The sequence below is a fragment of the Biomphalaria glabrata genome, chromosome 4, assembly GCF_947242115.1.
Source record: "Biomphalaria glabrata chromosome 4, xgBioGlab47.1, whole genome shotgun sequence".
Lineage (NCBI taxonomy): Eukaryota > Metazoa > Mollusca > Gastropoda > Planorbidae > Biomphalaria > Biomphalaria glabrata.
In genome coordinates this window covers 184,950-209,996 of record NC_074714.1, presented here as the reverse complement: position 1 = coordinate 209,996, position 25,047 = coordinate 184,950, and the positions used below count along the sequence as shown (strand labels likewise).

General features: G+C 33.8%; 1 pseudogene; it reads left to right on the top strand.

Moving 5' to 3' along the window:
* The first annotated feature begins 1,024 nt into the window (after window positions 1–1,024).
* Window positions 1,025–24,805, top strand: LOC129925687 (THO complex subunit 2-like; annotated as a pseudogene).
* The last annotated feature ends 242 nt before the right edge of the window (window positions 24,806–25,047 follow it).

Here is a 25,047-nt window from a genome sequence, read left to right as displayed (position 1 = left end):
GAAGCATATACGTTATTAGGTTAGCTCTTTTCTACGTTTCTTTTATCGACTCTGTTGCGGCTAGTAATGAGTTGGCTATTTATCTAAAATACTGTATTGCCCCTGATATATTAGGCTATCAATTAAGTCTAATATTTGATTTCAACACTGATGTGTAAGATGCAACTCAATTTTATTGACATGAAAACAAGAAGATGAAAACAACACTAACAGGAGACTGTAATACACACTTATAGGCCTAACATACTTGAGAAAAACACGTGAACACACTAATAAGGCTTGTCTTCGAGTCCGAAGATGATTGAGGAATGAAAGTATTTCCCGTGGCTGCGCAGCCCTTGCAGATAGCTGTGACCTACATACCCTGCCACACCCAGGGCAAGCATAACCATTGTCCGCAGGTGGTCGATTTAGATTTTCTTTTCGCCGTCTGCTTCTGTCCTCGACAGCAGATTTTCTTTTGGTCTCAAATGTGTATCCCGCGGCCTTTGTGAGTGACCCCCAGCTGTCTCGTTCTGTTCGATCAGTAGAAAAAGGGAGACTAAAAGAAAACAAACACATAACATGATAACATCTATAAATACACATATGCCCATGGATGCAAGATCGCCGGCTATAGCCGGCAAAATCGAAGTTTAAAAAAAAGCTTGCCGGCAAACGCCAGTCCGACTGATTGCCGATTCAGTATCGGACTTTTTTTTTTTTTTTTCACATTCACGTTTTGTACTTTCAAACTAAAACTTAATAAGTTGAATTCAAAGAAAGACAGGAGGTTACAATTCTTAAGTTACAGCGCATGCGCTATTTCCGAACTTTCGCTTTGTATCAAAAACGTAAACAAAAGTTAGAAACAAATCCGTATGGCCCCGCCTGAGACGCCTAAGACTAAGTTAGATCTAGCAAGTAGATCTATTTATCTAGATCTATATCTAATTCTAATAAGTTTGATCTGCCGGCATAAAAATTGAAACCAGACCTAAAGGCTAGATCTAGTCTAGAGATCTAGATATATTTCTACATTTTAAAATGATCTTAGAAGTTGAACGTATTTACCCGAAAATGCGAAATTACCGTACCGGATCATCGCCGTATTAATAATGATAGTAACGATTGTTATAAAACTTATAGAGATCTATAATAATATAGATCTAGTCAATTCTAGTCTTGCCTTTTTTAAAATAAGTTTTTTATTATTAGATCTAGTCCTAGAATCTAGATTTAATTATATCCAGGCCCAGGGACTAGACCTAGCTAGTCAGGCTAGATCTAGATAATTGGAATAATTATCTAGAATCTTACAGTTACAATTTACGAGAGTCTAGATGTAGCCTGACTAGGTCTAGTCCCTGGGCAGAAGCAGCATAGATCAAAAGAAGATCGTATCTATTAGTATTATTTTATAATCTATTATCAGATATAATATTCTACTAGTAAAGTCTAGATCTAATTAAATCTAGATTCTAGATCTAATAATAAAAAAAACTTATTTAAAAAAGGCAAGACTCTAGTCTACATCTAGATTTAGATTTTAGATCTAGTAATCTAGATCTAGTAGATGATTCTAGCTAGGGCTAGTAGGGGCAGGGCTCACTTCTATGATCTAGCATTACTAGATTAGTGTATATAGATCTAACTAATCTAACTTCAAGATCTGAAACTAAATCTAGAGTATATAATTTGGATTTAGGTCTAGTCTATACCTAAATCTAGAGAAAATCTAATATCTAGTAGTAGCTCTAGTGACACTCTATTCCTAGACAAGTTAAAGTCTAGACTTAGACTCAGAGAATATTGTATGTCTAGATCTGTAATACTTAATTAACTTAATACTTACTAGTTTCTTTATTAGACCTAGATATAGATAGATGTAAATTGATGGATCTACTTTGTTACTATTATCATAGAGTTAAAATAACATCTTGACTAGATCTAGATATCTAGTTAATCTAGTATAAAAATCAGTCTAAGACTAAGTACTCTAAGCTACTATTAGTTAGAAGATCCAGTTAACTAGTTTTATATTTGGTAAGATCTACTGACTACTCTGTCAGCCAATAAATATTTAGATCTATTAGATCTTTTATTTGAAATAGAGTTAACTTTTAACATAGGTGCTACAAAGTTTGATTTATACTAATATAGTAGTAGTAGGTAGGCCTATCTATGTGCATATTATATATAAAAAAAAATGAAATGTTTAAACATACATGTAGATTATAGTAATTTAAGTAAAAGCATAGAATTTATAGTTTGTATTTAAAGACATATATATTTATATATATATATAGCGGTAAATGTTTTATTTATGTCGAGAAGTATAAGAGGCATCATGCTTGCAGGTTTTTTGGGATTGCCGACCCCCCCTTGCAGGCAAAACGGGGTTCTGTTGCTTGCATCCATGCATATGCCTATAAACGTAACAGCCTCCTTTATAACAATAATAATGTTATATTATTACAAGCAGGGGAGGACTGGCTATATGGACATTTGGGCAATGCCCGGTGGGTCGGTACTCAAATGGGCCTAAAGGATCTTATGAATGCCACTATGGCACGCATAAAATTGTTAAATGTTTTATATTCTCTTATATAAGGGGCTACATCTTTAACGGACTACAGTGTAATACTAATTTAATCTAAAACGTTTTCAAAAATAATGTATTAGTAATAGCCTACATCCGTAGACAGTGCTATTAGTAGGCTTCATCCAAAAGGGCCAACAAACATAGCGATTCAAAAGCCACTTATTAACATGCATGACTAGATTGACACATGAAGCGCATTTGACGTAATTAGCCTATCTTCCTGAAGACGTGTCTGTAATTTAAAAGATAAGATTATAATAAAACCACCACACACCATTCCCTGGCCACTGCCAACAAAAGGTAGATAAGGACGCCTAGCTGGCAATGGCGACCTGCGGATTTTACCCATAGACTATAATTTCTCTCACTGGTGACACTTCCACTGAAACTTCCAAGTTCAACTTACTCAGACTAGAGTTGAGAGTACTCAGACTCCTCTCATTCTGTGCACACTACACTTAGATCTAGAATCTAGAACTCTAAACGTATTAAATAATCTAGATCTACTCATCTAGTTATACTATTACTATACTATAAAATACTATAATCATAGTATAATCTAGATCTAGAACTAGAAGTTCAAGTTCTACACTACTACTCAGTACTAGTCTAGTAGTAGTGATAAGTAGTACTACTTGACTTACTACTAGACTAGTCTAGTTACTAGCTAGAGTCTAGAAGTTATTATTTACACTGTACAGTGACTCACGTAACAGTTATCAGTAAGTAATCAGTAACTCACTCAGTAACTGCCATTCAAACTTAAGTAAAGTTAGTCAAAACACTAAAATTTAAACAATCTCAGCTTCATAACTGACTTGAACTGTTGGAGTTGAAGTAAAATTGAGTTCTAAGTAATGCAATATAACTGTAACTAGATCTAGACTATCTATATAATATATATTATATGTAGATACTCCTAAGGATTGAAACCTAGCATACATATGTGATATTTCATTTAAAATAGTCTTCTCAAAGGTGCGTCTCCACTCCTTAATTTACTTTTAAATTGCTATAAAATAAAAATCATTTTAAAAAAATCAAATTTGTTGTCAATGCTGAACCACCACCACTCATCCTTTAGTCTGTTGGGGCACTACACATGATCTGCTTTTTTTTCTCCATTCCTTTTTTCTTTTTGTAACCATGACTAGAATCTCTTTTAACAACAGGCCTGTCCTTTCTTTGATGTCTGCCCTTCACTTTTTCTGTCTGCCTATTGTTCTTTTTCCTTTCTTTTTTGTTATAACTAGGATAGATGTTATATACTATAACTAGGATAGATGTTATATATTTTAAAAAACCAATCTGGGCATATATTGCACCAAGTCTTTTATTTCAGGAAACATTTCCATGGCTACCATCTACACTTGCTGATGTACTGGAAATAGTGGGTAAGACTCCTCTATTTTTTTAAAGCACACTAACACTAAGTAAATGGAATCTAAAAATTAAGGCTTCTGTACATATATTTAACACTAATTGATTTGTTTTCATTTCAGATGTTGAAACTGCTTGCTCTGATGAATTGACAAGAGAGAAATTTATTACACTAGTTGGGGCATTACCAGTAAGCTATTTGTTTTTATCAGAAGAAATCCATAAAGAACATTGTTTGACAGAATCAGTCATCGGATAAATGGGTGCATTTAGTTTCTATTTTTTTTAAAGTGTGTTTAAATCCTTATTCATTTTGGTCTTTGTTTCATTTCATTTTATTTCAGGCATGATAATAATCTGTGCTAGTTTTATTTTATTATAGATTTTTAAAGTGTGTGCCTTTTCATCTAATAAATGTTTTTTTTTGTTTTTTTTAAACAGCAGTATATGAGGAAAACAATATTTTAATTAATAGTAGTGTTGTATTTTCAAAAAAGAATTTTTTGTGTACTATTTCAGAACACTATTATAGCTGATTGCCTTTTAAAAGAAAGATTAGACCAAGACTCCTTAGAGTTGGTTGGTTTAGTCAATTCTCAAGTTGGATATAATCAGAAATATGTGAAGACCGAAACTCGACTTTAGTAAGTTGTTGATTGGAATTAGGAATACAGTGGAACCTGCTTAAAGGCATACATGGTATGCAACCCTGACCCCTCCAAATCCCTAACCTTCAAATGTTTAAACCAGAACACAACTTTAGTCAGTTGTAAATTATAAAAATATTAAGATGAGGTGATTAGCAATTATTAAAATATTAAGATGAGGTGATTAGCAAAGGTGCTGTGCTAGTTAGCAATAGAGCTGTTTAAAAATAATGGTTTCCAAATGTTATGCAATTAATTTGGTTCCAATTTTATTCTTCTTTCTATTATTTTTGTTTACAGGTTGTGAATCATAGCCTACAAATAGTTTTGAAATTCTATGCAAGCATGAGCTACTGTGTTATAATTATTATTATTTTTTTTTTCAGTTACAAGCAGCAGAAGTTTAATTTGTTAAGAGAAGAAAGTGAAGGCTACTCAAAATTAATCACTAAATTAAATCCAGATTTCAATCTCAAGATTTCCTGGGAACAAGTGCTGCAGAATATTCAATCATTGATTGGTAACTCATTGATCCATTATGATGTAATAAAAACCAGTCAAATTAATTTTCAACTTTAAAATTCAAAAGGGCGTAAATTAGTAACTTAATTATCAACTTTTGTTTTCTTTATATTTTTTTAGGTTGTTTTGATCTTCATCCTAACCGCATGTTAGACGTTATCCTTGAAGCTTTTGAATGCCATCCTGAAGAGAGCCTCTTCTATGTTCCACTCCTGCGCGCATACATTATAGACAAGTTGACTTTGTGCCATATTCTAGGATTTAAATTTCACTTCAGAGAGGTAATACTCTTTGTTCTGCTGTCTGAGCCATTGTTAGGATAAAAGTTTATGTGAAGAATTAAAGCTATCATCATGAAACATGTCAACATATTTGTGTTTTGTTTATCCTGACATTGTTTCATTTAAATTGTTCTATTTCTCAGTCTGCTGACTGGAGCACTCCCAAATCATTGTTCACATGTGCAGCACTTTTATTAAAGAATGAGCTGGTAGATCTAAATGACTTGTATTCTTATGTAAGTTGATTTTGGTAAATACTCTGAACTTGTACATCTACTGTATTTTCTTGCATATAGTTATTGTGGGTTATACAATTTTTACAAATGAATGGCAGCTGTGCCAGTGTAAAAAGGTACTGGGTTAACAAGAATTATTTTATTCATAAACAAAGAATATCGGAACCTATCAACATACTTGTGTGTCTTTATGAGCATCTCATTATAAACCTCAAGAAAACAAATAGTACCAATGATGGTACTTTATTTACCTGTAATTTAGTCACACTTTGCACATGTGGGGTATATAATGGTGTTGTTCGTACTATTTTGTTTCTACTTAATTTGTAATTTGTGCAGGTGACAATTATATGCAGGGTATAAAATGCATGAAAATATGCCACACAGCTTTCAAAAACATTCAACTTGTATTTTTTTTTTTTTTACTTAAAGAAATCTTTTTCCAAATGCTTGTAGTTGTCATTCTTAACATTTTTATAATTTGTTTTTACGCTGTTGTTTATGGGCTAAATTTGGCTCTTCTGTATTGGATGTACTGGTAATATTATGGTTGTGAATTTGACAGTTATTACCAGCAGACTCTGAAATAATTCCATTTCACAACAAAGAAGTCTCAGATGCCAAAGCCTATGCTAAAAAGCTGAGTACTGTGATATTGGCTGATAAAAAAGAGGATGAAAAGAAAGAAGAAGAACAACAGATTATTGATTTGGTAAGGTCTAGCAGTAGTTAAAGCTATTAGTTCATTAGTATAAACATTTCAAAAATGTATGCCATTATTTCTACTTTCTATGTCTTTTAATTTTTGTGTTTTGTTTGTGTCACCATGTTATTTTAGATGGTGGTTGGGTGGGTTCATATTATAATGAGTTATATACTGTAGACATTATCAGGATGAATATTTGCACATTTATACAGCTCTCATAAATGAGGAAATAATACTTAATGTAGCAGACACAAATATGTTTAATGTATATGTATATAACAACACTACATAGGAAATTTGATACACAATCCAAGAATAATCAGTAATAATCCTTTATATAAATAAAAACACTTGACAAAAATAGTAATAACTTAAAAACGTACAAATGTCAACTGCTTTATAATAACTCTATAGTGACTGCTTGCAATAACTTTCTCAAGTGACTACCTTCAATGCCTGCCCCTTACTGACTGCTATCAAGTAACTACTTAGCTTAAGGTTAAAAGTGTTCACCTTCAGAAACCATGAATTGTGAATTAAACTGGTAATATCAAAATAGTGTATCTCTGTATGACACCAACTTTGAGGTGGTGACAGTTTGTATTTGAGCTTAGTAGTATAACAATGGTGTCACTGCTATTATGTGACGTTTGATTGTATATAGTAGTGTAAGTAAAGATGAATTTTGTACTACTTGATGTCACACAAGTCCACTCCAATTCATACAGAACAACACTTATTAAAATTCATCAAATAAGACCTTGGTTAGCTGACAAGATTTATTTACTATAAAATACAGAAACAGTTCACTGGCAATTCCAGCCATAAAGAATTACATATGATGCTTCATACATCCAATGAAATATTCTAAGTAAACAACTGGTATTAAACTATTGAATCAACTACATTAGACATCCTTACAGTTTAAGAACATGGCGATCACTGCCTCTACCCATGTGGTTAAAATTCTAGAACGAGATTTCTTGCCTACAATTCAACTGTGAATGCTTGTTTCCCACGTCAAACATTGTGAACATGAATATACCATTTACTTCGTGCTTCCCAACAAAATACATGTCACTAACTATCAAACAATGATGTGACAAAATGGTTAAATACACTTAGTAGATGTGGTGGCTGAGTGATAAAGCTCTTGGCTTCCTGGGTTTGAATCCTGATGAAGAGTGAGATTTTTTATCTCAGAATCTTTAGAGCACCTCTGAGGCCATCCAGCTCTGCCTGACATTAGTTGGGGAAAAGTAAAGGTGGTTGGTTGTTGTGCTGGCCACATGACACCCTTGTTAACAGTGGACCTGGCAACAAATGACCTTTACATCATCCACCCCATAGATTGTAAAGTCTGAAAGGTTAACTTCATCTTTACTAAAAACACATGCAGAATTAATGACAATGTTAAGTTTGTGCTTTAGAATAACAAAACATGTTTCTTTGTTTTGAAAGATTAAAGAATATATATTAATAAGAAGTGGTTAACAATATGACTTAAGTAAGTTTGGCTATCTTTTTGTTTTCAGAGAGAAAACAATCAAAAAATTGGTCTGTGTGAAGCTTTGCTAGAAATAGGAGCCTGGGAGAATGCTAGGGCCATCATTGACAGGCTGCCTGAAAACTTTGTTTTGGTTCATCCATCCATCTCCTATGCCCTTTGCTCATTAGTAAATAGAGTGATAGAACCTCTATATGAAAAGTAAGTTTACATTTCTAAATAGAACTAATATCAGTATGATGTTTTACTGACTTTTTTTTTTCATAAGAATTTAAAAAAACAACTAGTTTTATTATCGTAATTTCTTGTCTTTCAGGAACATAGGGTTAGCATCTGTGTTAGCCAAGTGGAGAGTTAAGAAAGTAGAATCCTGTGATTGTCCTCTAGCCTACACCTATCACCAGCTCTATCACTTAGCCATGCCAATGTTGTATTACCTGGTCCATATGCTTCTCGGGATCCTATTTTGATGGTGAAAATAATGAGATAGGCTAAAGCCTGCATGTCAAAGGTAAGCACTTTCAGGTTCCAAATATAATTTTGTGTTTTTGTAAATATGATTATCTTATTTTGCAATTAAAAAAAAATATTGTTCAACTAATTATTTTTTCATAAATATTTAAATGAATTACAATTAGAAGCGAGATCATATTCAATTAATATCCCTTAAGTAATCACCAGCACATAATTCTATTATATCTAAGACAAAGTATTAGAATTCCCATATACAAAATGGTATTACAAAATAAATTATGTTTAGAACTGAAATGAATAGTACAACATTCTGTTACAATGGGTTATTAAAAACTTTTAAATATAAAGATCATGAATAGATTAAATGAAAAATTACTTTTCAACACTTTTTAAACCAAGCTAACACTGAATACAGTTATAGCCTGAGTGTGTATTTTAGAACAGAGTGAACATAATTTTAAATGACAATTTCAGCATCACTCCGGTGGCATTGGTCCAGAGGATGAAATTGCTTACTATGGGTTTTTAAATGCTCTTGAAGAAGTCCTGCTACCATCTCTTTCCCTTCTTCTTCAATGGCTGAAGAATTGTGGACTCTACTAAAGCTCTATCCATATGAGATAAGGTGAGAAAGCTAATGTTGCTACATCTGTAATTATCTTATGATCATGGACACTTGTTTTTATCGAAGTGGGCGTCATCTTTTAGATTTTTGTGTGTGCCTCCCTTTAGCAATAACATTTTTCTTGTTGCCCTACCTAGAAAATGAGTTGCCCACTTAGAGGCTTAATGAAAGCAAAAAAAAACAACAACTTTCTTTTACCATTCAGATATCATCTCTATGGGACATGGAAAAATTAGAGTTTTTTCTTGTATCCAATACTTATGAGTACAAGAGCAGATTGTCTGGATAGAGCCAAATACATCATGAAGTAAGTCTAAAACTTGTGTCCTGAGATGTTTAGACAATTATTGCCCTTGCTTTCTCTTGTATTTAATCCTAACACTGCCATGAACTGCCTATAGTTTGTGTTTATAAATAGGATTCTCAATTAAATTGAGATACTTGATTCGAAAATTCATAAATCATAAAGTTAGGGTAGACATGTTTTTAAACAATCTCCTTTTTTTTCTGTAGGCGTCTTTCTAAAGAGACGGTGAAACCCTCTGGTCGACAGTTAGGCAAGTTGAGTCATAGTAATCCTAGCATTGTATTTGAATATGTAGTATATGCATGTATATTTTTTTCTTACAATTTATTTGTCGCTGTGTAAGGATCATCATATCCATTGTAAAATATCTTTTAGATTTTTTGATTGAGTAAATGTTCTACAAATTTGTGATCACTATCTTTAGATTTTGAACCAGATCCAGCGGTATGATAACTTGATTGGTCCAGTAGTTGACTCCCTCAAGTACCTGACAACTATTTCTTATGACATGTTAACATGTATCCTTTAAAGTGGTCTGGATGTTCTTTAACTCTTCAAGTGTAATTTAATGTTGTAGTCATTTACTACATTAGTTTGAAAAGATTAATCTTGGCTAACAAAAATATCTTAAAACTGTATAAACCTTTTTGTCTCTTGAACAGGGCTTTCAATTGTTGCATTTAAATTTTTCCCCTAGATGTATTGAATTTCCTGATTTTTTTTTTTTTAAATTTATTTTACAGAGAAAAAAGTGTTGTTACAATAATGTTCTTTAAAATATTTTTCCCTATGATTATGACATGGGATAATCTCTAGTTTTCCATTTTATGAGTTTATTTATTCTGTTTGGTGAAAATAATGCATACATTCTATTTTAAAAATGTCAAACAATTAAACATGAATAATAGATAATACTTAATGATCCTTACATTAGAAACAGTTTGTATCATCTTATCTTATCTTATATAATACAGACGTTACTTCAAAAAAGAAGATGATTACGTCCTACGCGTCATGCATTTAGTCATGCATATTAACCAATGACTTAAATTCTGCCAAGTCACTGGTTTTCCTGGCTAGCTCAGGCAACCCATTCCATGCTCTAATAGCACTAGGGAAGAAGGAGTATTTGTACAAATTTGTCCTAGCATATGGGACGAGGAATGTGCCTTTATCTTTGTGTCTTTCAGAGTATTTTATTAAATTTTGTTTTTGTATTTGAAGATTATGGTTCAGTGTTTTATGTATGATTGCTACTTTACTTTTGAGCCTTCTGTCCTGAAGGCTTTCTAAATTTAGTGATTTTACTAAAGGTGTTACTCTAGTCAAATGTGAATATTCGTTTGTTATGAATCTCACTGCTCTATTTTGTGTGTCTGTTCCAGTTTCTTAATGTTTTCTTGATTTTCATTGAAAATCATTGAAGCCATTGCTAATCCAGAGAAAGACAGGATGAAAACATATAACATGAATATCTCACTCTGGCTCCAAAGTAATACATTTAGCTATTTTTAAATTGTCTTAATAGTTTTGTTCATTATAAATTAACATTCAATAACTTGTGTTCTCATAATATTAACCTCAAGAATAAACCTTAATGTTTAATGTTTTCATTCCAATGTCAGGTCTTGCCAACTTTGCTGGAGCTATTTGTCATAAATACCAAGTAGAGTTGACAGGTATCTTGCAGTATGTGGCCAATCAACTTAAAGCAGGCAAAAGGTAAAAACTAGTTTTAATGAAATATTTTTTGGAGCATCATCCCTAGCATCACTTGAATGTAAATTTGTAAAAGAATTATTGACACAACTATACATTGTATGCTATACATTGTATTTCTAGCATTGATCTACTGCTCTTGAGAGAGGTGGTGCAAAAAATGGCTGGGGTGGAAATCTCTGAAAAAGTCACATATGATCAGTTGGAAGCAATGGCTGGTGGAGAGCTGGTCAGACAAGAGGTACAGTTCATCTCAAGTAATAGTGTCATTGAACACGCAGAATGTACAATCTTATTATACTCATGCATTTTGTGTACTTTACAGGGCAGCAACTTTTCTCAAATTCGGAACACAAAAAAATCTTCTACTCGCTTAAAAGACACATTGTTAGAGCACGACCTTGCCTATCTTTGTGCTTGTTGATGTCTCAGCAGAGAGACAGCACTGTATTTGCTGAAGATGTCAACAAACATTTAAAACTAGTTGGAAAACTCTATGATCAGGTAGGCAATGGCACACATTTTCATTAACTTCATCAAATGTGTTCATTTGTCTGTATATAATTCTTTTCCTATGTAAAATTATAGCTTTTATATAGTGCTACTTTCATGCTATGTAGCAGGCTCAGAGTGCTATGGTCCAATTTCATTTGTTGACCAGTGGGAGGGGATGGGGGTATCTGGGAGAAGGTTTTTCTATGCTGCCTTTAGTCTGGTTTTGAACCTCGAGCCCCCTTCATAGGTAGCCAGGCCAAGTTCAAGCGTACTTAGCCTCTTGACCATGCTTCCTTATTAATATTTTCCTTCACTTGTAATTATTTTGACATTGTAGCCAAGTAAAAAGAATTTTAAAAAAAGAGGGTGTTTGGGAGAAAGTTTTTGTGCTTCTTTTTTATTTGGGCGCTCAGCAAACACAACTCGATCACATGTCAATATAAAAATTTCCTGATGTACATTGAGATTCAAACTTATGCCCCTTGTTACATGTCCAAGCAGTTCATGCCACTCAACCTCACAGCCCATCTTAGTTGTTAGTGACAGTGGAAAATATGACAAGAAAGTTTCCTCTTCATGCAACTCAGTACAGAAGAGTTTGTGAAGAGATTACCTCCCATTGATGTCTTGTTATCAACCTACCATATCCCTCATTCAGCTGCCTTCTTTCTCTCCAAACTTCTCTATGCACATGCTATCAATGTAAGCTTCAAATTGAATTGTCTGCCCAGATTTAGTATAGCAATATGTTTCTTAATTTTTTTCTTTGAAAAGCAAATAATTCTTTTCATCTTTAAATTGTTCTTATAATTATTCTTAAGTACTCCATTTTTAAGTTTGGCAGGGTAGTTGATTGATAAAGTGTTGAGCCTTTTGAATCAAAAGTCACAGATTGGGTCTTGGTGAAGCATTATGGTTTTTTACTCTAGATGGGTATGCATCTACAGCTGGTGAAGTCAAGGTCATTGTGCTAAGCCACACTGCATCATCATTTACCCTGGAGTCTTTAACTTTCACTTTTTGTTTTAAAAAAAAAGTTTAATATACTAATGACTGTTGTGCAATACTTAAGAGAGTGAACCCAAGTCTCTACATCTCATTACAGGTCAAATATGATGAACTGAAAAAGTTGAAGGACAAAAAGAATCATAAGGTAGCTTTTAGTATATTGTTCAATCTTTTGTCTTTTTCTACTCATTTTCTTTTTACATAAAACATTTTTTTGTGTCTCTCATTGATTCTAGACCATTTGCTACATTAATGCTTACAAAGAGGTTATGGGACCAGTGGTTGAAGCCATCAAGCCAGTGTTTTCATCTAAAATTTGGGATGACCTGACGTAAGTCTTACATAGCAGCCCAGCTTGATTCAAGAATGAATGATTGATTCCCTTGTGTAACCCAATGAATGTTTCCTTGTTCCAGGCCACAGTTCTACATCACTTTCTGGTCACTGTCCATGTATGACTTGTATGTTCCTAAAGGTGCTTATGAGAAACAGATCTTCTGCAGGAAAATCAAATCAGTACAGTGGAAGCTAACAAAGACATGGTATGTAGACTAGATGTGATATAATGTTATTAATTCTGTATACTTCAAGAACATTAAACACATTTCACATTATCATTCCTTTATCATTCTAACCATTTGTGTTGGCAGCCAATAAAAGTTAGCCAGACATTTAAATTAATTGCCACCTCGTTTAAAAAATAAGTAAGTTCCCTTTTCAGACTGCAATCTGAAGGGCAGATGATGTAATTATAATCTGTTTCTATGGCCCACAGCCAGCACAACAACCAACCAAGTCCCAAAATTAAAAATCCCAGTATTCACATAGATTTGAAACAGGAACTCCTTGTTTGAAAGTCAAGCACTTTATCTCTCAGTCACCTTGTTTAGTCTGTCCTTGTTTGAAAGTCAAGCACTTTATCTCTCAGTCACCTTGTTTAGTCTGTCCTTGTTTGAAAGTCAAGCACTTTATCTCTCAGTCACCTTGTTTAGTCTGTCCTTGTTTGAAAGTCAAGCACTTTATCTCTGTCACCTTGTTTAGTCTGTCCTTGTTTGAAAGTCAAGCACTTTATCTCTCAGTCACCTTGTTTAGTCTGTCCTTGTTTGAAAGTCAAGAACTTTATCTCTGTCACCTTGTTTAGTTTGTCCTTGTTTGAAAGTCAAGCACTTTATCTCTGTCACCTTGTTTAGTTTGTCCTTGTTTGAAAGTCAAGCACTTTATCTCTCAGTCACCTTGTTTAGTCTGTCCTTGTTTGAAAGTCAAGCACGTTATCTCTCAGTCACCTTGTTTAGTCTGTCCTTGTTTGAAAGTCAAGCACTTTATCTCTCAGTCACCTTGTTTAGTCTGTCCTTGTTTGAAAGTCAAGCACTTTATCTCTCAGTCACCTTGTTTAGTCTGTCCTTGTTTGAAAGTCAAGCACTTTATCTCTCAGTCACCTTGTTTAGTCTGTCCTTGTTTGAAAGTCAAGCACTCTATCTCTCAGTCACCTTGTTTAGTCTGTCCTTGTTTGAAAGTCAAGCACTTTATCTCTCAGTCACCTTGTTTAGTTTGTCCTTGTTTGAAAGTCAAGCACTTTATCTCTCAGTCACCTTGTTTAGTCTGTCCTTGTTTGAAAGTCAAGAACTTTATCTGTGTCACCTTGTTTAGTTTGTCCTTGTTTGAAAGTCAAGCACTTTATCTCTGTCACCTTGTTTAGTTTGTCCTTGTTTGAAAGTCAAGCACTTTATCTCTCAGTCACCTTGTTTAGTCTGTCCTTGTTTGAAAGTCAAGCACATTATCTCTCAGTCACCTTGTTTAGTCTGTCCTTGTTTGAAAGTCAAGCACTTTATCTCTCAGTCACCTTGTTTAGTCTGTCCTTGTTTGAAAGTCAAGCACTTTATCTCTCAGTCACCTTGTTTAGTCTGTCCTTGTTTGAAAGTCAATCACTTTATCTCTCATTCACCTTGTTTAGTCTGTCCTTGTTTGAAAGTCAAGCACTTTATCTCTCAGTCACCTTGTTTAGTTTGTCTTTGTTTGAAAGTCAAGCACTTTATCTCTCAGTCACCTTGTTTAGTTTGTCCTTGTTTGAAAGTCAAGCACTTTATCTCTCAGTCACCTTGTTTAGTCTGTCCTTGTTTGAAAGTCAAGCACTTTATCTCTCAGTCACCTTGTTTAGTCTGTCCTTGTTTGAAAGTCAAGCACTTTATCTCTCAGTCACCTTGTTTAGTCTGTCCTTGTTTGAAAGTCAAGCACTTTATCTCTCAGTCACCTTGTTTAGTCTGTCCTTGTTTGAAAGTCAAGCACTTTATCTCTCAGTCACCTTGTTTAGTCTGTCCTTGTTTGAAAGTCAAGCACTTTATCTCTGTCACCTTGTTTAGTCTGTCCTTGTTTGAAAGTCAAGCACTTTATCTCTCAGTCACCTTGTTTAGTCTGTCCTTGTTTGAAAGTCAAGAACTTTATCTCTGTCACCTTGTTTAGTTTGTCCTTGTTTGAAAGTCAAGCACTTTATCTCTGTCACCTTGTTTAGTTTGTCCTTGTTTGAAAGTCAAGCACTTTATCTCTCAGTCACCTTGTTTAGTCTGTCCTTGTTTGAAAGTCAAGCACGTTATCTCTCAGTCACCTTGTTTAGTCTGTCCTTGTTTGAAAGTCAAGTACTTTATCTCTCAGTCACCTTGTTTAGTCTGTCCTTGTTTGAAAGTCAAGCACTTTATCTCTCAGTCACCTTGTTTAGTCTGTCCTTGATTGCTTGTCTTCTGTATAATTGTATGTTGAAAAGCAAAGCCACAACTATGATTTAAATAATAAAAAAAAGAATTGTGATCTATTTAGACATCTATGGTCTATAGAAAACATGTTGATGTAATTGCCCAATTCCAATGCAAGTATTTTTGGACCGATCTTTTTGTAGTCAATGTATTCTATATGATGGCCTGGGATTTGATTCTGTATAATAGTTTCTTCAGAAATCAATAACAACCTGGTTATGATATTCAATTCTCGCAGCCTGTCAGCAAGAAACGTAAAGAGCAAGAAAGATGCAAGATCTTAACTGACAGATTGAAAGATGAAGCTAGGAGGCAGGTGGAGCATGTCCAGAGATTGATGGAGAGACTAGAAGAGGAGAAACATTCTTGGTTTCCCACAGGTACTCACACATGCACACACACATATACATACATTGATACGTTTGTACCCATATCTGATCTTGTTCTAACTCTGGTTTCCCAGGGACTCTCAAGTCTGAGATGACCACCAATCTACTTCAGTATTGCTTGTTTCCACACTGTTGTTTCACTGCCAGTGATGCCATATACTGTGGTCATTTTATACAAGTTCTTCATAATTTAAAAACACCCAATTTTTCCACTCTTATTACTTATGATAGGGTAAGTATTGGGCACATTCTATCTACAATATTTGTAGTTCGAATTCATTCAAATTACAATATATTTATATATGTTTGCACCAGTATTTTAAATACATAAACTCCACCCCATACTGTTGTTTTAAGATATGTAGATGTCGGGTAATCATGCAAAAAACCTAACCTGTTCAATCCAGATTGATTTTTTTTTCTAATTTTAGATTTCTATAGAGCCTGAAACTTTTTGTAAATTGTTTTTGTCTTTTTTTTTGACTTTGCACACCCACTAAGTCTCAGCTCAAACTATAAAGTGTGAGATTTTAATGTCTTTGTTGCTGTTTCAACCCAGGATTCTTATATATTTATTTCTGAAGTGCTTTTCTTCAGGTCTTCAATGACATTACTTACACAGTGACTAGCTGTACTGATAATGAGGCTTGATGTTATGGCAGATTTCTGTGCAGTGCTTTAGAGACTGTCATGAGGTGGCACAGCAGTCCAGCTATCTATGAAAAGGTGAACAATCTTTCTCTCTGATAAGACATGCTAAGATGTGCTAACATTTTTCTAGGCCAGTTATTCACTTTATACTTTTTTTTTTTTACTTTCAGGAGTGCTTCAACTTTCCAGGTTTTCTTACAGTCTTCCGTAAAGGAACTGATATGAATAACAAAATGAACAGACTTGATTATGTTAATTACAGACATGTTTGTCATAAATGGCATTTTAGGCTAACTAAGGTGAAGACTTTAAAATCAAATGTCTTTGCGTTTAGGTTTAGGGTTAGAGTGTGAACTTTTGGGGACTGATACCCAGGGTTCCCGCGGCCTCCTGATTTTTCAGGAGCTCCTGGAAATCTCCTGAAATTGCAAAATATATGAAAAAGTCCTGGAAATCTCCTGAAATTATTAAAAATCTCCTGAAAAGTCATAAGAATCTCCTGAAAAATAGACAAAATTGTCTTTTTGGGTGTCATTCAATATGAAAATCGCCGATCCTACGGGCGATTAAGAGAAAAAAAAAAGGCGAATTCAAGCCTAAAACGGAAGTTTCAATACTTTGTTTACTTTAATAGGCACTGGCATATATAAACATAGATCTAAGTACCGGTATTCTAAGTCTAAGTCTGTCTCGATCTCAAAAGTGATTTTTTTAAAAACAAATCTAGATATATGTATAGAATTATAGATCTACATAGATTTGATAGATCTGGAATTAGAATGAAAATGCTAGATCTATTTTATCTAGATCTATCTAAATCTAGAAAGACTTGATATTAAAATTAAGACTAGACCGTAAATCTAGATTAGATTGATTAGATCTAATAATATAAATATCTATCATCTAGGCGCTAGCTAGTAGATATCATAATACTTTTATACTAGTCTACTAGATTACTAGAAAATTACTAGTAGTAGATCTAGATCTACTATCATGATTTATGATCAGTATGATCTAGATCTAGTCAATCTAGATCTAGTTTATAGTAGTTTAAATTAGTAGTTATCTTCTAGATCTAGTAGTAGTACTAGTTACTAGATCTAGTAGATCTCTAGTCAGATCTAGAGATAGATATATCTAGTCACTAGTCAATCTAGATAGAGACAGATATAGTGATATAGTCAGTTACAGACAGTATATAATAGTTATAGTTACTGAATATAGGGCCTTCTATTCTACTTTTACTGTACTTTTTAGGGTGGAGGCCTTAGACTTAGAGTATATATGGTATATATACCATATATATAGAGAGAGTATAATGGTATAGTCTATAGTCTACTAGATTTTATTTCTAGAATTCTAGATCTAATAGAGATCTACTTAGATTCTGGAATCTCTCTCTTAGTTTTAGTTTTATAAATCTAGATTGTGAAGTAGATGGGGCTTAGAGTATAGTGTAATATGGTCTATATAGTATTTAAGCTGCTATATAAAATTAAACTATTCATAGTTTTACAATCAAATTCACTTCTAGCTTTATGATTCAGAGCTAGATTTTTATAGATTTAAAGACACCTATTGTTAATAAAAACAATCAATGCAAGAGATTTCCACTGAAATAGGAAACTGATAATAATAATGTGTTATACATTGCAATTTGTTTAATTTTAGAGATTTTAATTAATTCCTAATGTTGACTAATACAAGCAATATATAGAGAGAGAGTAGTGCAAATAGACTTATTGGTTTACAAGTACTTTTTTTTACTCTTTAATCAGTTACTTTTGAATTCGCTAATTTGAAAAGGAAAAAAAAATTGTATACATGTATATGGTAATTCTTATATTTATTACTAAATATAGATATAGTTCGCATTTTTCCGCTCCTGAAATCGAATATTTTCTCCTGGAAAACTCCTGGAAATCTCCTGAAATCCTAATCTCAGAATGGTGGGGGAACCCTGGATACCCTTCCCTTCTTTTGTTAAACAGTCAGATCTGGTGGGGTAGCTATAAGAGCATTACTAATGTGAGGAGTATGATTAACTCTTTACCCCCCCCCCCCTATACTAACCTTGATAGGAGTATGTGGCTGCCAATGGGTCTTCTCACACCTGTTTTTTCTTATTTTTCTTTATATAGTAAGGATCCTCCATAGAAAAAAAACAGATTTCAAAAAGCTTATAGAAATTGCTCAATATATAAGCAGACATTATTCATCATGTTTAATAATACAGAATTGCCCCCCCCCCCTTTTTTTTTAAAATATATATCTATAAATTTTAAAAAATATTTTGTGCATCAACAGTATAAAACCAGAGCAGACAAAGCCTGTGTCAGACAGAGCTCAGTGCCTCCATCTCTTATACCTTTAGTACAACCCCTGTGCTAGATCCAGAATCTAGGGTGCCCAAAACATGGATTTGCATTGGCTTTTCTAGTTAGACTGGTTAAATAGGCTAACTGTTACCTTTTTCTTTCTTTAGTCTGTGATCACATGTTTGGAGTCCAAGAACTACAGTCAGATGAGAAATTCTTTGATTGTTTTGACCAAAGTAAGTTCTTGATAAGTTCTTGCTTTCAGATAATGAAGATTCTGAGATTATTTTTGCATCAAATGATTATTATAGGTAATTGTTGATGGTGATGATAGGATGTCATCAAAAATTGAGAAGCTAACTATTAGAATTGAACCCAATTTAATAGTTTTGTAGATGTGTCTAGAATGAAAGATTCATTCAATAGTCTTAAAGACTAGTCTTCAACAAGGTCAAGCTAGTTTTATTTTCAGACAAGAAAATACCTGCTTGCATAAGTCTGTAAAAGAAAATAAAGACACAATTTCAGCAGCTAATAGTTTTTGAAGGTAAATGCTGCTTCAGGTGAAACAAAAAAATTGTTGGACTTGAACTTCTCTTTCAGGTCATTATTTGCTTGTATGTCAAAGCAACTGTTACTGTATGGGCTGAATCAAGTTTTGTTTGATACAGAAAAGATGTCCCTTTGTGGCCCAGTATCAAATTGTCTTCTCCTGTCAGATCTTGTACTGAGTATCTAATTGGTTTCTCCTGTCAGATCTTGTACTGAGTATCTAATTGGTTTCTCCTGTCAGATCTTGTACTGGAGACAGTTTGATCTGGTGAACTGTTTTCATTTAGTTCTCACTAATTATCTGCTGGTATTTTTTAAAAAATGATGACCATGTTCACATCATTGTGAGCATACTGAGTTACCAATATTCACTACACAGTATTATCCCTAACTTTGTATCTGTTTTAACAATCCCAACATTGGTCATTTCTTTATTCACTTGCCTTACATTGTCTTGTAAATAACCTATCAGCTGTTCTACTTTACATATAGTTGTGTGACATAACATTTTGTTTTCTCTCAGATTTTGCCTAACTTTCCAAGAATGACTCAGATTGGAATGGCCATAGAAAGACGAGTGGATAAACTTAGTAAAGAGGAGAAGGATAAAAGACCAGATATTTATGCATTAGTTATATTGTAAGAAAGAACAATCTATTATAGCTAAAACTAGACATGAGTTGCCTGATAGTTTAGTCTAATTTTATAAATGCCTTTGTATATGTATATTTGCCTACCTTCACAAATGTTTATGTAATGCTATGCTAGGTATGCTGGACAGTTAATGAGCAAGAAACCAACTTGGGTACAAGAAACGGAATTCCATATAAAAGAAGTGAGTCTGTTGTCAAACTGTATGCACATTCACAACATTAATTTTATTTAAAAAAATATAACAATGCTTTCTACAGTTTTACTATATACATAGACCAATGAATGGACTATTTAAAATACATTTTTTATCTACCCGGTGTGAAAGTAATGAAACATATTTCTTCCCTAAGCCAAAGAAAACCAACAATACAGCAGCACAGAATCAGACACAACAGCAGTGGCAGTCAGACAGCTCATCAGGAATCAGTACTAAGAGAGATGTTGATGGTAAGGCAGGCTTAAATTTGTTTAAAACCTGTCGAACGTTTTTAGGATCAGTGATTGAGAGAGATGTAGATTTTAAGGCAGGCTTAAACTTGTCAAATATTTTTAGGATCAATGATTCTTCTGATCTTTTTTATTCATTTGTGATATTTGTCTTATGTTGAACAGGACGCTCCAAAGATGTCAAACCTGAACTCAGTTCAAGAGAAGAGAAGAGAGCTACAGAAAGTGAAAGAGAGAAGAGAGCAGCAGAGAAAAAAGAGAATCTACACTGGTAAACTGACATCAAGTGACTTTTATTTCACAGACTACTGCTTCTACCTGCTCTAGGTACTGCATCATTCTTCCATTCTATCTATGTTTGTTGGTATTATATACTTGTTTTTAACATTTTTTAAATTAATTTTGTCATATTCAAAATATTTCATACAGTTTTGATCTGAGTTTTTTTTCTTAATATTTGCTTTTAATTGGAGTTATAGGGTTATAGGTCTGTCACTTCTTGAACCTGTCACTTCTTGAACTTGTCAGTTCTAGTTGGCGCTAAAGGAAAGCAAACTTCCTCACATTTTCTATTTACATAATTCTTCTTTTTCTTTCATGTGGTTTGATCAGGTTGAAGAATGGAGCTCTAGTTTCTCCTTTGTGTTATATCTAAATTGTGGTTCTCTTGTGCTAGTTTTCTTTGTTTATGACTTTATTTTAAACTTTACCACAATTGTCAAATGACAATTTAAATTGTACAAACATCCCAACCCAATTGATCTGTACAATAAATGCATCGTTCTTTTTTTCTTTGTTAGTAAAATACATTTTTTCATGTTTTTTTTACTAAACCCAGGTTTAACTTGTAATATTTATTTCAATTTTGTTAGAGTAAAGAAAGAAGCTCGAGATAGTCCTGACCAATACCACAGGCAGGCACAGATCAGACTGAGGACTCAGTTAGGCCCGAAACGCCCAAGGAGGAGAAATTGAAGAAAAGTGACCGCTAAGACAGGGAAGCAACCAAGCTGGCCAAAGAGAAAGCCAAAGAAGAGAAGCATGAGAGGAAAGAACATGAAGCCTTTGCCAAGGAGGAAGAGAGACATTCATCCAGGGTGAAAGACTACGAAGGGAGCAGTGCAAGCCACAACTTGAGCGCATCCTCCCACAGACATAGTGCTGAGCCATCACCCAAACATTTGGAGGAAAGAGGTACAAAGTCAACTGTAATATCAATAGTTCAGGATCAGTTAGGAAAGTTGATTATTCATCTACCTTTTTTTTTTAACTTTCTCTTCCTATGAACTTCTCACTGACCAATTTATTTTTGGGCTAGCCCTCCATCATTTCTTTAGTGGGATGGAATCTTGTGACCAACTTGGACATTAAGTAGTCAGTTAGTTCTCATGGTTAGATCTCCTGGACATTAAGTAGCCAGTTAGTTAAGTTTTCAAGGCTAGATCTCCTGTTCTTATGATACCTGTATTTCTAAATAGCTGGTTTCTAATCTATGCAAAATGTGACAATTTTTCTGTTTTCCAATAAATGTACCTGTTAAAGTTAAGTTAAATGTACCTTTAAGAATTAAGTTAAATATAGACTGACCTAAAATACAGAATTTAAACTTTCATTTTTCTCTGGAATTGTAAACGTCTATTTCAAAGCTTGACATTTTACCACTCTGCCTCCTGTTGTACAGTTTTGTGTATACTAGTTCTACTGAAGAGAGAAAAAATATTCTTTTAAGTCACATGATTTCTTTCCATATTATTTATTTTCTATGGGGCTTTTTAAATAGTGATATAAAACATCCAGTTAATAGAAGCAGTGCTCTTCTTTTACAAGTGTGGAATACATTTTTGATTGATTCAATCAGTTAGCAACAAAAGCAATGCCAATATTCTCTGATTATTTGTCCACATTTGCCAGACAATCCTTTTTCTCAATCACTGTAAGCATTATTCTTTATTTGTCATTTGTTCTATACCATTACAGTTGTTCTGAAGACCAAATCTGGTTTCAGTGGAAACTTCTTAATTATTTTTTTTCAGATCCTAAACGAAGGCGTCTGGAAATGAGTGGGTCATCTCAGGTTAGTATACAAGTGTAGTGGAAGGTTTTTGTCCTGAGACAAGTTCTCCCAGACAAGCTAACCACAATATGGTTTAAGGAGTATCCTCTCCGTCAAGTGTTAAAGCGTCAAAGATAACCCAAAGTCTAATGTGAATAAAACAAGATCAAATGGAAAGTGTTCAAAGCAGAGATCAAATCAATAAGGAAATCAATGTGGAAACGGAAGTAGAAGGTGAAACAAGGAGAGAATTAACAGAAGAGAGCATGAATAAACAAGAGAAATGGAGGCAGTAAGATCCAAAAATGCTGGGGCCAGATGACAAGAGACGAAGGCACAAAATGGATGATACTGATACATTGCGGCTTGAGAAAAAGGTGAATCCCAGACATAGAGAGCACAGTGACAAGGAAAATGAAAATGTCTATGTTAAAAACAAAGAGCTTGATCACTTTGAAACCCTTCCTTCAAAACAATACCATTGATAAGCAGCTTGCATAGAGAGAGACAAATCTTGGATGGATAACTTATTTTTTGATGTATATTGCAAGTGGTCAGGTTTGAAACCAACTAACGTCACTCTGCCTACGACTGCCTATTGCGTCATGTAATATTGTTGCCAAAGAAACCAATGGAACAGAGGAAGAAATTTACCTTTCAAGGTGTCAAAAGCCTGATCTGTTTGATAAGCATCCTTTTCTTGAGGAGATAGAGGTGTAGTGAACAAAAATCTTTCTGTGAAGAGAGGAAATTGATCTTATGAAACATGCTGCTCATCAGCCTTTGGTTTACCAATATGTGCAGTTAAAGTCAAAGAAGCATTTATTGAAAGATACTGACATATGATGACTGAAATATAGACGCCTTGAAAGTTGATAGTAGGGAAGATAATAAATGATCTCTTCTTGCTGCTGTTAATACCACCTGCAAACCATTCGACTAGCAGAGTCCTGATATCAAAAGAAAGTCATTATTTGAGCAAAGTTATAAAATGCTGCTGTCTGAACGAAGCAGTGCTGTCTTCCCACCTGGTCAGAAGTCTCAAGTGAAGTTGGTGTCTTCAGCATGTTGAGTGACTGCCAGCTACGTTGATGTACTGCTGTGATACAAGAGTTAATCCATCCTCTGCAGCTGTCTGAAACAACCTAAGAACAAGGTCATACTGAAGGAGCCATACAGAAACGAATCACTCTCCATCCTCTATCCACTGAAATGAAAACAACTAGCAGGGCCTATAACATCCAACCCTTTCTGGATTTTGTTTTAAAGTATTTAAAAAGGCAAGAATTCAGTGCAGATATCAATAAGAAATATTAACATTGATGAAAGCTGTGATTTGACATGTATTCTGAGGCAGTGACCATTTGGAATTCTCCATGGGTATCCATTTTTAAATTCCGATACTTATGCTATTGGAAATAGTTATTAGGTTTAAAACAAGCTTCTTTGTGATGTTTGAGTTATAACCTGTTTTCTGTAGACATCAACTCAATTTGCCCATGTTGAGAGTAAATTTTGCACTATGCTATATATTAGATAACATCACTAAAGCTTCCAGTATAAAAGGGCTACTAGACTCTCAACCTGTCTGCATTGCATTCTTGGTCCCCTGTTTACCTGTCAGCTTGTTTTGTGATGATGTTTTGACGTGTAGCTGCTTATTGTCACTCCAGTGCGATTGTTCCTTTGTCTTACTTCTGTTAACAATACTTGTCTTTTGTAGTATGTAAATAACAGGAAATGTAATTAATATGTTTGTCTTTATGCTGCACTGTTAGCATGTTCCAAAAAAAAAGGGGGTGGTGGAATGGAGCCGTGATCAGTGGCAATACAGTGGTCTCAGCGAAGTAGCAATGGAAAGATGACTAGAAACTTTTTAAGACCAGAAAGTGTTGACCATAGAGAGGGACTGAGTACATTTCTTGGCTAGTAAGAATACAAATGAAATGTTAACAGGAAGGTGGGAGAACAAACTTGATAGTAACAGTTGTGAGTACTGTACACATTGTTTTGTGAGTGTACTGTACACTTTGTTTTGTGAGTGTACTGTACATTTTGGTCCATGAAAAAACAAACCAGCAGTAGATTGTATGCAACATTGATTTTGTCTGTCTCTATTTTTCATTATTGCACATCACTTTGAATGTTGGTTCTAAAAGTAACTTATGTCCATTATCTAAGTGATAATGATGGATGCCAATGTATTTTTCAAAACTTTCTTTCTGTTTATTGATGTAAACCTGTTTCATTTTTTTTGACCAAAAATGTTTTACTTCCATTAGAACAAGACCCATATGAAAGTAAAAGCTGACCCAAGTCTAAACATGTGTGGGCCTATTTGTAAAATGTATTGTTCAGAAAGAAATGAATGTATCCAAATTAAAAAAAAAGATCTTGAAATAATATTCATTCAGTAACATAAAAAAGATACCAACATAACCTAGAAATAAAACTTCTATATTAAATATCATGAGAGATAGTGCTGTCCACCTTCATTCAACCCAAACTTGAAGGTGAATCACATAGGGTAATAGGTTTTCTTTGAAACCATATCTTATTCTCAAGACTTCTTATAGAGATTTTCTACTTAGGTCTTACAACTGCAAAAGCTAAACTCATAAGTCAAATAAAAGTTTCACTAATTAGTGTCTTGCTTTTATCAGAAACATTTGTTTAATTGTTTTAAAATATTTTTCTTGCTGCAATGAAAGCTGTTTCAATTGTCTTCAATTCATCATGCCCTGATCA